The following is a 15,049-nucleotide window of genomic DNA, read 5'->3' as shown; positions in this document are numbered from 1 at the left end:
AGTCTTTCCAGATTGTTGCGATCAACTTTTTGTTGAGGTCTCCCTCAGTTTGTGATTGTTTCTTAAGTTTTATAATTTGCTGTCCCTGCCATAACACAACTATAGCTTTCCAATTCATTTTTTTTTCACATACTTTTTGTGAGTATGACCTTAACCAATTCTCCGAGCTGTTCTCAGTTTCCTGCTTTTCCTATCAAGGAGGTACGAGATATCCTTCTTTTAAAAAATCTGTTCTGTTTCTCGCTCACTTTTTTTTTCAGACTACAGCCAATCAAAAGATAAAAAGGGGTGTGCTGTCAGAGCTAACAGCTATCAAATTTAGTAAAACCAAGATTTATCCCAAAATTAATGCCCTGTAATGGATAACAAGATGTCGTTCTTCAATTTACTGTTACACACATTAACTTCTTACACATCAATTCACACACACCAATACCATATTCAACACAACTTAAACTTCAAATCACTACTTCCAATCATTAAGCATTTAAGAAATTCAAAATGCCAATTTTTCTGTGAAGATCTCATGTCTGGAATTTGAGACGCTCACATTTTATAAGAACCAGAATTTAATAGGTCAGTTAACCTCAATAAAGCCAATTTTAATTCAGCAATATCAGAATTAAACACAAGACAAAACAGATACATTACACAAAAGAGGGAAACACGTAACAAGCAGCGAGAAGAGGGCGTGGCCCGCAACACGAACAGAAAGCACTCACAATGAGGACTGGCTTTTTAAAGAGACAGTACACAAAACAAAAGAACACATTCGGTAGCTTATTATCTCTCCCTTTTTAAATCATTTATCCCTCATCTCTGCACTCCATTTTCAATCTCCAATTTTTCCTACTTAATTCTAAACTGATTTAAAATCTCATGCGGGAAAGCCCTTTTACCAGGCTTGTTTTTACTCCCATGTTTAAAAGCTTTCTCCTTCTCTTCTGTTGCTGGAAGGAAGGGGTATAGTAACATAGTACCAAGTTCTCTGGCCAGAGCCTGCGCAATGTCTGGCCGTATTGGCTGTTATTCTACTACAGTGGGCCCCTGCCCTCCATTGGCTCCCATTGTCGTTCTGGTTGTTATCACATTTAGGGGCGTCGGCTCTTTTTCCTTGAACTCCTGGTCGGCGCTGGGGTAGAGATAGGGGGGCCGTTGGTCCCTGCCAATCAAGAGCACCTTCGGTCATCCCCTGTCCCCTGGTTATCGCTGAAACAATCCCTTTCTGGCGTCCAAGTGTGCCCTCCAGCTCGGCTATCCTGAGGTGACCTGTGGAATGATCGGCCTCTCTTCCTGGCTTAGCTATTCCTTCTCGCAAAACCCCTCGTGCATCCTCTATATCCTGGGTCAAATCCCCAATTACTCCCTCCATTTCCCAAACTCTCTCCTTCATCTCCTGTCACCCGAATGCTAACGCAGCGGACACACCCCCCGGTTCTGCTGCTGTTGCAGCATTCATGTTAGGTCATGTATCCTGTTTTGTTGCAGCTCTAGGTCTCGTTTCACCTCAGCATTTTCCTTTCCTGGCTCAAGGGCTTGCGTTCTCCAGATCAGATCTTAACTGCTCGCTCCTCTTTGCAAAGAGGGTGGCATGGTTTTTAGTAGGTGACAGCCTCTCTTAAGCCTGATGGTACCCTCATCCATTTGTTTCTGGATGAAAGCCATCACGGCAGGGAGGTTGTCCCCGCTATCATTTATAACTATCTTAATCGTTTCAGTATCATTTAACTTTTCCCATTCTGCCTGTAGGACCAACTCCACGTTTTTCATATGATCAGCCATCCCATTAAACACCAGTACCACTGGCGAATGTACTCCCTTTCGGTTCTCCCTCCTAAGCCAATGTACCATTGTACCAGTCCTAGGACCTCTGTGAAGCCAAATGAGCACCAATTTTAGTCAGGTCCCTTTGTGGTCGCCAATTATCTGAGATTTCACTCTCGATTGCTGGTAATTGACCTGAGTCCAGTTTGGTGAAAATGCACTTTATTCAACTTCACAAAAGAACCAACACACGAAGTGTTGGGGCAGTGGTTTACAATACAGAGCAAAAGATCATATCCCCCATTCCGCACTGGGTAGAGATGTGTCTGTCTAGGAGTCTTGACGAAAGCACTTTCCACCCCACCTGGGGTACTTTCGTCTTCTGTTTACTTCTCACGTCTTCTGCCCCGCCTGGAATGACCTCTTGGAACCCTTGTCCTCAGTCCTACTCCGCCAGGAGCTACCTCTGTTAATCCGGATCATTCATTGAATTGTCGAATAGCTGTTTGGCTAGCTTCCAATGCTACCAGTCCCACTCCTGCTAAATCTCTACAGCCTGATATCAGTGCGAGGTGCTCTTTTTATGCCACTTTTGGGGGTGGGCCCTGGCCAGCTATTGACAAGGGTCCTTGTCCTATTGGGGTCTCCCAAAAAGGCGAGGTGTCCAATGGTGCCTCGAGTTCTTTGTCTCGAAGAGAAAAAGGGGTCAGCCTCCCTGTTATCTCCCACCTTTCAGGGGACTGCAAAAGCAGCTTGTATCCCACCTCTGGCCTCAACCAATCATGACTTTACACAGTGGCTTGAGGCTGTTTGTGCCTCACCTTACCGGGTCTTGCCCCTGTGTCAAGGCGGGGAATCCATGGTGCCCCCGGCCTCCCCTGACTCCCTCAGATTGCAGACCAGGTCCTCCCTTCACTCCTTCAAATTCCAAGCCAGGTTTTATGGGCCTGCCTTGTAAGGCTCCATTATTTTACGACTACCCAGTATCCGATAAGAGTCCCAGCTCCAACCGAATCAAGAATCTTTTAGCCTATAGCATGAGCAAGCCTAAGGGTGGAATGCAGAAGCTGGGTGCCTTTCTTGCAAGTTGCTGTAATCCGAGAGTCCCCTGCCCTGATATCAGTCCTGCTCGATTCATACATCCAGCACCAGAGTATTTAATTATATACAATCATATAAAAGAGAAAGATACACATACAGATGCCATTATAGCTATTTCACTTGCCCACTGTACTATGAGCAAGGGTACAATCTTACACCCTGACTCATGTTTTCCTTTCTCTAGCTCAAGAGTGCTGAGGTCAATTGTAGCACCCAGCTGCTGCCGAAACTGTGATCGGCTAACTCGCCATTTAAGTTGCTGTATACCTTTAATGGTGCTACGAAGCCCCTTGAAGATTGATGTTGCTTCAGGTTTTGTAACCCTATCTTTGGTGAGCTCCCGGAACCAGGTCCACTCGAGGCTGGGACCTTGCCTTGAATACAAAATGAGGCCCGTTCCTGGAAGATCTGGTGGGGTCAGCCCATCACTATTTATGTGAGAAAAAAGCTTGCAGTGCTCCAGCCATACTGCCTCAAAGCTTGGAAAATTTCTTAAACATAAAAGCTATCAGAATTCAAAGTTAATATTAATGTAACATTGTCTATTAATGATGCCAGGTTAGAAGGGGCGGGCACAAAAAGTACCCAAACCTAGATCGGAATGTCACGACTTTAAAAAAAGGAGCAGAGATCGGGCATAACTAGGCCCCACTCCAAATTCCAGTCATGGACATTTTTTTTCAGATTCTACTATTCTGTAAAGTAACATCAGTCACCATTACATCCCCTTCCTTGGCCACTCTTAGGCTGAGCCAAACTGTTTGCAGACTGTGTCCTGTTTGACCCTGAGTTAAGCTTCAGACCCCATATCCTCTCCATGTCGAAAAGGAACATAGGAACATGGGAAGATAGGAACAGGAGTAGGCCATTTAGCCCCTCGAGCCTGTTCCGTCATTCAATGAGATCATGGCTGATCTGTGACCTAACTCCATATACCCGCCTTAGTCCCATATCACTTAATAACCTTTGGTTAACAAAAATTTATCAATCTCAGATTTAAAATTAACAATTGAACTAGCATCAGTTGCTGTTTGCAGAAAAGAATGCCAAACTTCTACTACCCTTTGTGTGTAGAAGTGTTTCCTAACTTCACTCCTGAAAGTCCTGGCTCTAATTTTTAGGCTATGTCCCCTAGTCCTAGACTCCCCAACCAGCGGAAATAGTTTCTCTCTATCTAACCTATCAATTCCCCTTAATATCTTGAAAACTTTGATCAAATCACCCCTTGATCTTCTAAATTCCAGGAAATACAACCCTAGTTTGTGTAATCTCTCCTCGTAATTTAACCCTTGGAGTCCAGGTATCATTCAAGTAAATCTAAGCTGCACTCCTTTCAAGGCCAATATATCCTTCCTAAGGTGTGGTGCCCAGAACTGAACACAGTACTCAGGTGTGGTCTAACCAGGGCTTTGTATAGCTGCAGCAAAACTTTTACTCCCTTGTATTCTAGTCCTCTAGATATAAAGGCCAGCATTCCATTAGCCTTTCTGATTATTTTCTGAACCTGTCCATGACATTTTAATGATCTATGTACATGGACTCCTAAGTCTCTTTGGACCTCCACTGGTTTGAGCTTTTCACCATTTAGAAAGTACGCTGATCTATCCTTTTTAGGTCCAAAGTGGATGACCTCACACTTGCCTACATTGAAATCCATTTGCCACATTTTGGCCCATTCACTTAATCTATTAATATCTCCCTGTAATTTTTTGCTTCCATCTACACAGCTTATCTTTGTGTCATTGACAAACTTGGATATGTGGCTCTCTATCCCGTCATCTAAGTTGTTAATAAATACAGTGAATAATTGAGGCCCCAAAACAGATCCCTGTGGGACACCACTAGTTACATCCTGCCAATTTGAGTACCTGCCCATTATCCCTACTCTCTGTCTCCCGCTGCTCAGATAATTTCCTAACCAGGTCAACAATTTGCTCCCAATTCCATGAGTTTCAACTTTAGCTGACAGTCTCTTATGAGGGACTTTATCGAATGCCTTCTGGAAGTCCATATAAATAACATCCACAAGCATTTTCTGCTCACTACTTTAGTCACCTCTTCAAAAAATTCAATCAGGTTTGTCAGGCATTGTTAAAAGCTGGATAGCCCAGTGGTGAAGGATAGAATACTGGAACCTGTCTTCAGTTGCTTCCAAGCCTTTATTCACAGAGCTCCACATACACACACCACACCCTAGATAAAGTTCTCTTATTTATGTACACAAGACAGCCCCAATTGATACACACCATCTGAATACAATTAACACTAATTGATATAAATCACATGGATACAATTAACAGATTCCCTTCTCTCTTTAAATAAAAAAAATAAACTTTACATATACACACAATACAAACAAAAATTTTAAAAATCAAAAACTTCCATATTTTGTACAACTTACATAGAAACATAGAAAATAGGAGCAAGAGTAGGCCATTCGGCCCTTCCGGCCTGTTCCGCCATTCAAAATGATCATGGCTGATCGTCTAACTCATTACCCTGTTCCCGCTTTTTCCCCATATCCCTTGATCCCTTTAGCATTAAGAAATATATCTATCTCCTTCTTGAATACATCTAATGACTTGGCCTCCACTGCCTTCTGTGGTAGAGAATTCCACAGGTTCTCCACCCTCTGAGTGAAGAAATTTCTCCTCATCTCGGTTCTAAATGGCATACCCCGTATCCTGAGACTGTGACCCTTGGTTATGGACTCCCCAGCCATCGAGAACATCCTCCCTGCATCTAGTCTGTCTAGTCCTGTTAGAATTTTATATGTTTCGATGAGATCACCTCTCATTCTTCTAAACTCTAGTGAATATAGGCCTAGTCGACCCAATCTCTCCTCATACATCAGTCCTGCCATCTCAGGAATCAGTCTGGTAAACCTTCATTGCACTCCCTCCATGGCAAGGACATCCTTCCTCAGATAAGGAGACCAAAACTGCACACAATACACCAGATGTGGTCTCACCAAGGCCCTTTGTAACTGCAGTAAGACATCCCTGCTCCTGTACTCAAATCCTCTTGCAATGAAGGCCAACATACCATTCGCCTTCCTAACTGCTTGCTGCACCTGAATGCTCGCTTTCAATGACTGGTGTACAAGGACATCCTGGTCTCGTTGTACCTCCCCTTTTCCCAATCTATCACCATTCAGATAATAATCTGCCTTTCTGTTTTTACAACCAAAGTGGATAACCTCACATTTATCCACATTATACTGCATCTGCCATGTTCTTGCCCACTCACCCAACTTGTCTAAATCACATTGGAGCCTCTTTGCATCCTCCCCACAGTTCACATTCCACCCCAGCTTTGTGTCGTCTGCAAACTTGGAAATGTTACATTTAGTTCCCTCAACCAAATCATTGATATATATTGTGAATAGCTGGGGCCCAAGCACTGATCCCTGCAGTATCCCACTAGTCACTGCCTGCCACCCGGAAAAAGACCCGTTTATTCCTACTCTCTGTTTCCTGTCTGTCAACCAATTCTCAATCCATGCCAGTATATTCCCCCCAATCCCATGTGCTTTAATTTTGCACACTAACCTCTTGTGTGGGACCTTATCAAAAGCCTTCTGAAAATCGAAATACTCCACATCCACTGGTTCTCCCCTATCTATTCTACTAGTAACATCCTCAAAAAACTCCAGTAGATTAGTTAAGCATGATTTCCCTTTCATAAACTCATGCTGACTTTTTCCAATCCTGTTAATGCCTTCCAAGTGTTCTATTATCACATCTTTTATAATAGACTCTAGCATTTTCCCCACTACTGATGTTAGGCTAACTGGTCTGTAATTCCCTGTTTTTTCTCTCCCTCCTTTTTTAAATAGTGGGGTTACATTTGCCACCCTCCAATCTGTAGGAACTGTTCCAGAGTCTATAGAATTTTGGAAGATGATCACTTATACTAGTCAAAGTATTACATTGTGAGGCGACCCTTCTCCAGGAACCCAAATAATTTCTTCATACTTGTACTTCTTTTAGTAAAACAATTCGACAGTTGATGGTTTGAATCTGTCCATTTAATTTTAGAGATTTCCTTTCTCTCCAGCATTTGTTTCAAGCTAGCAAGGTCAATCCATAATCTTTTCTCACTCACATTTTTCATAGTTTTCACATTTTAACCCATAATGAACGATTGTCTGCACAACATTCAATGGATATGCTATCTTCAGTACTCCCATTGTACAGGATGTCACTCAAGATATTTGCCAGTAGAATCCTGTATCCACTGCATCGACAAGAGCCAGTGTTTCAGCAACCAGAGTACTTTTAACAACCCTTTTTATTTTCTTAGCTTCCCAAGCTAAAGGACAACATTTCCCATTCCCTCACCCATAAGAAACAATATGAAACCAGGAAGATTAGCATGTGAAGCATCGCTAAAGATAACTAGCTTCATTTTCTTTGGGTCACCTAAGGATGGGAACTTAAGTTATCATTTATCTATATTTAATTTTCGTAATGTTTTATTTGCCCTTAAAACATTCTCTATTATGGGGTGTTTCATTTAAGTATTTAACTCCAACACATCAAAACTAGCATCTGGTCTAGTCTGAGTGCACAATCAGTTCAACTGACCAATCAAACTTCGTAATTGCTCTGTCTCTTCTTTAGATATAACATCACCTTTCTGTGATGACCTAGTACAATTCACCAGGATGGGAGAAACACTCTCTAAATAGGACTGTTGATTTAAAGTTATACCAGACCCCACTCTGCTTAATATCTAAACCAATATATTTAAAAGCCCCAAAGGCCTGACTCCCAATTTTAAATTCTACTCTAATCTTATTAATGAGAATTTCTCAAATTCCACAGTACCACCCATTAAAAATCATCATCATGCATCATGAAGATGCCTGAAAGCTTTCCGTTATGGCACCAATAAAACATTATGGGATCTGATTTTAGTTGAACACAACCTATTTCAGCAAAACTGATCTCACCAAAAAATACCATATCCTGGAAGCATCATTCAGGCCATAGACGCATTTGTTTAATTTCCATAGTTTTCCTTCCGCATCTGCTACCTTTTTAGACGGTTTCAGAAACACGTCTCTCTGAAAAGTATCGCTGTGCAGAGATGCGGCTTTAATGTCAATTGCCCTATACTCCCATGAATATGTTGCCAAAGAGCCAAAAATGTTTTAAGATTACCTTTGCAGCAGTGGGAGAATCCACTCGAACATCTGTATCGCCCAGTTTCTCTTCAAAACCCCTAGCCACCAACCTCGCTTTAGCCTTACAAGTCCCATCTGCAAGGACTTTTTCAGTACAAACTCATCCATGCGACAAAGCTGGTTGACCCTCATCTGTCACCTCAGAATAAACTCCAAATTCTTTCCAACTATCTAACTCCCTTTGTTTTGCCTCTCTTACTTGTTTATCCTCAAGTTTATTAGCAGCCACCAAAACTTCATGATCAGGAAGACTTCTGCTTCTAGTTCAGTTACGTGACTGTTCTGTGGTCTTTGTTTCATTGTCTGACTTAGTCAAGCTACATCTGCTACTTCCACTTCTATATCTGTAGGCACTACGACAGCGAGATTGCCCTCTTTCATCTTAATTCGCGATCATTTTCTGATGTGAGATTCACTTCCAGACTCTTTATCACTACTTGTACTCTGCTTTCATACTCTCCACTGTTTTACCCCATTTTGCCAGTCCATGGCTGCAAGACCATCCAAACTTTAAACTTACCAGTAGCTTTGCCTGCACGTCCCAAAATTGTTGCATCCCTCCAGTCATTAGTCCCCTCTGGAACATATGTCACCCATGTGCCTACTTTGGGCAATTGTTCTGTGGATGTGATAGCTAGATCTACCTCAGTCTGTACCTCAGGAACCTCATCAAAAGAATCATGAACATCTGAGGCACAAGGTGCCTCATTTACTTCTATCAACTGCTCAGAGTCTGAGATTTTATAATTAATTCCAATTAATCATGAGGAATGAACCTTAACAGTTTGATTGCCATGTTGGACAATTACTGTCTTACCATCATGACCTATTACCTTACCAGGGCCTTTCCATTTCCAATGACTCTCTCATTCATAGTATACCAGATCTCCTGTATTGAACTCTGTCTCAGATGGTCTATTATGATGCCTCAGCACTCTACAAATTTTCTCTGATACCTCAGCCTTGATAAAAGCCTGTCTCCCTGGGTGTATAGCATTTAAATGCTCAGAAAAAATGGCACTAATTGTAGTAGCTTCTAAAGCAGCAAGACTATCATAAAGAACAGAAGGTAATTTGGAATTGCACCCATAGACTGATTGGTAAGGATTATATCCTCCAACCATCTGAAGAGCATTCTTTTCATGAACTGCCAATACCAGGGTAGTTGACAATTTACACTCTGTGCGATCAGCCAAAATTTTATGCACCATGCTATCAATCACAGCATGATTCCTTTCACAAAGACCATTGCTAAAAGGGCTCTCAGTTGCTGCAGTCATGACAATTATATCCATATTCTCACACATATCTCTGAACTCTGCGTTAGTGAATTCACCTCCAATGTCGGTCAAAACCTTTGCTGGTGTCCCTAGTCCAGTCCCTATCCATTTTTCCATAATTTTATCCAGAATAACCTTCTTCTCCTTACTATATATTAATGTAGAAATATTAAGTCTCGTAGCCAGGTCAATAAAATGAAAGACGAAAACATTTCTGTCTTTGTCCCATACCTTTAGATCCATGGCAACTACCTCGTTAAAGTCACGTGCTAATGGAACACTTACAATAGGACGTGGGGGCATCCATCTATACTTCTTACAGATTCCACAGTTCTCACTAATCTCTTCTATGAGCCTCATATATTCCTCATCAACTACACCTGCATCTTTTAGCAGGATCTTTAAACGTTGATAAGTAGGGTGGGCAAATTGTCAATGTAACTTTAAGACAATTGGTTTTTTTCTCTCTTATTCTTATCACCTGATGCCATTAATCCTTGCCGGACATGCTGATGAGAAACATCAGGTTTTATTAAGGGGATACAATACTGCCTGACTGGGTAAACTGCAAATCAACTGATTTCCCAAAAATGATTGCCCCATCGCGTTCCATGTCAAGTTTCATTTTTTGCCTTTTTCATGGAAGGTTTACCCAAAAGCGTAGGAATCTCACTAGAGACTACATTCGTACTTATAAAATGGCTTACTCCAGCTACATGGAATTACCACTCTCTTGAATGTCCTCAAGGTGTTGTCATCTCCAAACCTAAAACATGTAGAACTTTTATATTCCTTAACCTTGCATCAATCCTCACTACTTAGTGAATCAAGATAGCATTTTAACCAATCTACCCCGCATACAGTTGGAGTACATGCACTAACACCTCACAATTAAAGGATTCCATGACTAATACATTCATCTCAGGATTAAAACTCCTTCTGACCTGTATAATCTGTTCATATTCAACATTATCTTCATCCTCTTCCTCATTATCTTTATCCTTTTCCTCAGAACTACTTTCGTCATGCGTCACTTCGAAGACCCTGCATCTTCACTCTGGGCAATTCGCCTCATAATGATACTTAGAGGCACATCTAAAGCATCTACTGATTTTTCCTTGAGCATTCCTGGAATTAATTCGCTCATTATTACTGTCCCAATTGTGTCTTCTGTTGATATGACTGGATTTGCTGTACCTGCTTTCATCACCAATCTCTCTGTCTTTAAACCTTCCGTCATATCGACCCCTATGTCCGGTCTCTTGAAAATTTTGAAACCTGGACTGGCACCTGCGTTTAGTATCTGGAACATTTTGAAACCTGGTAACCATCAAATCTTCCATTCTTTGGAAAATGGAAGACCCCATTTGTTCCATGAAGGCTGAAGGGAATGAATGTTTTCCCAGGAATTTTATTAAGGCAGCAGACATTTGATCCAACAGAGTCTCCTTTTCCGAGAACTGGACGCCAGTTAGGACCAGTTGCCTGTCCGTATGAGACATCTTAGCACAATCCAGTAATCTAAACGCTAGTACCGATCCAGGGATAACCAGTTGGAACTTTGTCAATTGTACAATTTGTTAACGTCCATGATGTACTCTTCCATTGAATGGCCGTACATTTTCTGAAATCTATCAAATGCTGGCCAGGCCTCACAGGTCATCTTTCTTGTAGATTTGATCCAGAAATTCTATGAGAAAGGTAGAACCTTCATCATTATCCAAAAGATCTGCATCTATCTCAGAAAATACCTTACTTCTGATTTTACTTTGTTTGGGAAGCGACAATGCCAAGGCCATGCCTGGTTTTCTCTTTGGCAGAGTAGTAATCTGTGTCCACATATCAACCTCATTCTTCCAATGGTCATACGGTTCAAACTCCGAGAACATTGGAGGGAAATTGTGCCTTGATGATTTAAACTTGCTTTCTTCCATTTTCCACAATGGCCACTAGGCTTTCAAGTTTTGTTTTAAGTCCAAAAAAAATCGTAGTTTCCAACCTCCACCTTTAGGCAACCATCCTCTGCTACCATGTTAAAAGCTGGATAGCCTGGTGGCAAAGGATAGAATACTAGAGCCTGGTCTTCAGTTGCTTCCAAGCCTTTATTCACAGAGCTCCACATTACACACACCACATCCTAGATAAGCTCTCTTATATGGATAGAGAGCCCCAATTGATGCACACCACCTGAATACAATTAACACTGATATAAATCACATGAATACAATTAACAGGCATGACCTACCCTTTACAAATCCATGCTAGCTCTCTCTGGTTAGCTGAAAATTTTCAAGGTGTTCTGTCACTCTATCCTTAATTATAGACTCTAGTGATTTCCCAACAACAGATGTTAAGCTAACTGGTCTATAATTCCTTGGTTTCCCTCTCTCACCTTTCTGAAACAGCAGAGTGACATATGCAATTTTCGAATCTAAAGGAATGATTCCTGAATCGAGAGAACTTTGGAAGATTATAGTTAGGACATCTGCAATGTTCTCACCTACTTCCTTTAAGACCCTGGGATGGAAACCATCTGGTCCTGGGGATGTGTCACTCTTTAGTGCCATAATTTTCTTCATTACTAATGAAGATCGCTTACTTCCAATTCCACAATATTGCCCACCTCCACGACTACCTCAGCCCCATCATCACTGAAACCTGCATCACCTCCAGACTTGATGATTCCAATGCTCTCCATGCTGGCCTCCCATCCTCTAAGAACTCCAAGTTGTCCAAAACTCTGCTGCCCATATCCTATCCCTGTCCTGCTTGCCCTTCATCCCAGTCCATACTGACCTACATTGGATCCCTATCCTCCAATGTCTCAAGTTTAAAATCCTCAATCTCATTTTTAAATCCTTTGCTGCAACCTCTTCCAGCCCTAAATCCTTTCCACCCAACTCTTGTTTTTCAGGCTCCCCCCTCCTCAGCCTTCAGCCACACGGGGTCTTCTCGCTGGAATTCCTTTCCTAAACTTCTCCACTACTCCGTGTCTCATCCCAAAACCTTCTCAAATCTCTTCCTTGTGACCAAGCTTTTGGTCACTCCAAATCTCTCCTTTCCTGGTTTGGTTTCCATATGCCTATCTTGGGGACTTTTTTTCATGTTAAAGGCACTATATAAAATGGAGTCGTTGGTGTCTGTCACAAGAATGCTTGACAACCTGTTTTCATTTGTTTTACAAACACACAAATACCATGAAATAAATAGCACATGAGGTCATTAGCTATGAGTAAAGATTGGATAGGCTGGGTTGTTTTCTTTGGAACAAAATAGGCTGAGGGGAGATTTAATTGAGGTGTATAAGATTATGATGGGATTAGATAGAGTGGATAGGGAGGACCTATTTCCCTTAGCAGAGGGGCCAGTGACCAGGGGGCATAGATTTAAAGTAATTGGTAGAAGGATTAGACGGGAGCTGAGGAGAATTTTTTTCACTCAGAAGGTGGTGGGGGTCTGAAACTCACCGCCTGAAAGGGTGGTAGAGGCAGAAACCCTCAACTCATTTAAAAAGTACTTGGATGTGCACTTGATATGCGGTAACCTACAGGGCTACGGACCAAGTGCTGGAAAGTGGGATTAAGCTGGATAGCTCCTTTTCAGCCTGCCATGAGCGGAATGGCCTCCTTCCCTGCCGGAACTTACTATGATCACGTTGAGAGGAGTCTCTTCATTTCTCTGGTCTCCTCACAACAGGAGGAAAAGCAGTCGCCAATTCAATGGCGCCCCTTCCAAAATACAAGCAAAAACAAATGGTTAGAATGTAAAGTGAAAGCGGTCCTGACGACAATCGGTGGCAGAATAAAGTCAGGATCTGTTTTTTGCAAGTCTTTTGAATGCCACAATCTAGGCAGTGCGACTGCGCAGCCAAGGGGGGTTTCCCGCACTAACTGCTCTTTGTGGGTTAGGTGCTGATCTGAAAGTGATGAAGCCGCTGGTCGACGCTCAGAACCGAACTCCTCCGGTAAGGTTGCACTCCGCTCCCCCTCCCCCTGCGTTTCATCACGAAATCCCTTCGGGCTTGTGTGAAAATCTTTCAGGTGCGCATTTACTTTGCTTTGTTTGTTGCTGCCGCCGCCACAGTTCCTGCTATCGGAGTTTTGAGGTCGTTAGACCTGATTCCTGCGGAATAAATTTAGGATCGGTGAAAGGCTGTGGTGGGTCGAGAAACGTTGGTGGCTCGTTTGTGTTTTTTTTTTGTCGTCGCTGATTAGTTTTACTTTGAAAAGCAACATGAAGAAGAATGCACTGGGCGACTAGACTCGTGTGCGTGGCGATGGGAAGCCCCCTATAGTATTTTCGTGGACTGTAGCTGGTAGCCGGACTGCCACCTGCTTTACACTTGTCTCTTTTGTCCCTTTTTTGTGTTATTTACGACGCACATGGACATTTTGTTTTAATTTAAACTCAGCCCATTGCCGGTATTACTGCTGCAGTTGGACTTTGCTGGCGTTGTTGGACGACACCCAGCATTTTCTGCGGCGTTTGGTCAGCTTCTGTGTCCAACAGACTGAAACCAAGCAACGATCAACTTTAAGAAGACATGGTTCACTTTAAATAACGTTTCGCAGTGACATAAATGAAAAGGGAAGAGACGCCGGTTCGATAGGATGGGCGCATTGTTTTAATAACAATTCCTTGTATTCACAGTAAGCTTTAGTACCATTACATTTTAAAAGCATAACCGCAAAATGTTTAATACAATGTGATCGTTACATTAAGATATATATATAGTACCGGAACTGTCTTGGCTCAATGCCAAGGCTCGCATTTGGCTTTAATATTGTCATTTCGGTCGGTGCAGAAAATAATGAATTGTGACAATTTATCCACATTGTCAGACTATTTTAACAGAAAAAGCTCTTAAGTCTGCAATGTTTAGCCTTGGTTGGTCAGGTAACGTCCAAGCGTCTTTTACTATAAACTGCATGGTGGTTTACAGGAAACTGAAAGTAAGTTTCGGAGTGTTGGAATATCCTTGGCAGCGCCGTTTACTGGTTGATAAAATCTTGCCGGTTATTTATATCAGGAAGGGGGACTTTTTAAGGGTGTGTCGAATATTTGGTTATGTTCTTTGTTAAATGCAGGTTTAGTGTTCATTTTTGTGAAGGATTGCCTCTGCTCTCATCAAATGGGTCAGAACAGCCAAAGCATCTTCCCAATAATAATACACTTGTGAAATCAAGAGGCAGATCACCATCACTGAATTGCTAAATTTGGTGTCTGGGCCCCTTAAAAATGGCTTTTGCGTGGGTTTGATTTTGATATAAGTTTGTAAAATCAATGCGTGCCGACTCTGAGACTGATCCTTTTTATAAGAGCAGAATCAGGTGCAAACTCCTGACCACGTTTCCGAGTTTAAGAAAACACGCTACTGCTTCGGTGTTGCTGCGAAGTTATTTCCGCTTCACAACACCACATGCCTAACCCCAAAATCTTGTCCCAATCTGACTGTTGTCGCCGTGTGCAATACCATGTCAACTTGGGTTTATAAAAAGTGTTCGGGTGGTCCTTTGCACCTCCCTTAACACTTTCTAAACTTACTGCAAAGTCTTTTTTTAAAAAAATATTTGGGAAAGTTGACACTCCGACATGCACTGATAGTTTGAATAATTTACCAACCAGGAGCAGGGCTCTGCGCATGTACTTAACAAACATCTACTGCCATTCTCTTCCACCAAAGTTTGGGATTCTGGCATGAAATTACCAGACA

At 42.1% G+C, this 15,049-nt stretch overlaps 1 protein-coding gene across 3 annotated transcripts in view; it reads left to right on the top strand.

Annotated features, from left to right (window-relative positions):
• ciita (class II, major histocompatibility complex, transactivator) overlaps positions 1-15,049 on the top strand; it is a 79,383-nt gene that overhangs the window by 14,272 nt on the left and 50,062 nt on the right. Inside the window, exon 1 of one of the 3 annotated variants that reach the window (XM_068003340.1) lies at positions 13,252-13,300. The exons of 1 other annotated variant lie outside the window; for it this stretch is intronic. The gene's annotated coding sequence lies outside the window, so the exon portion shown is untranslated. Of the gene's footprint in view, positions 1-13,251; positions 13,301-13,908; positions 13,986-15,049 lie in introns of those variants that run through there. One more of the 3 variants, XM_068003342.1, reaches the window with a different exon arrangement.

This window comes from Heptranchias perlo, chromosome 22, assembly GCF_035084215.1.
Source record: "Heptranchias perlo isolate sHepPer1 chromosome 22, sHepPer1.hap1, whole genome shotgun sequence".
In the NCBI taxonomy this organism is placed as follows: Eukaryota; Metazoa; Chordata; class Chondrichthyes; order Hexanchiformes; family Hexanchidae; genus Heptranchias; species Heptranchias perlo.
This window is presented reverse-complemented; position numbering and strand designations above follow the sequence as displayed.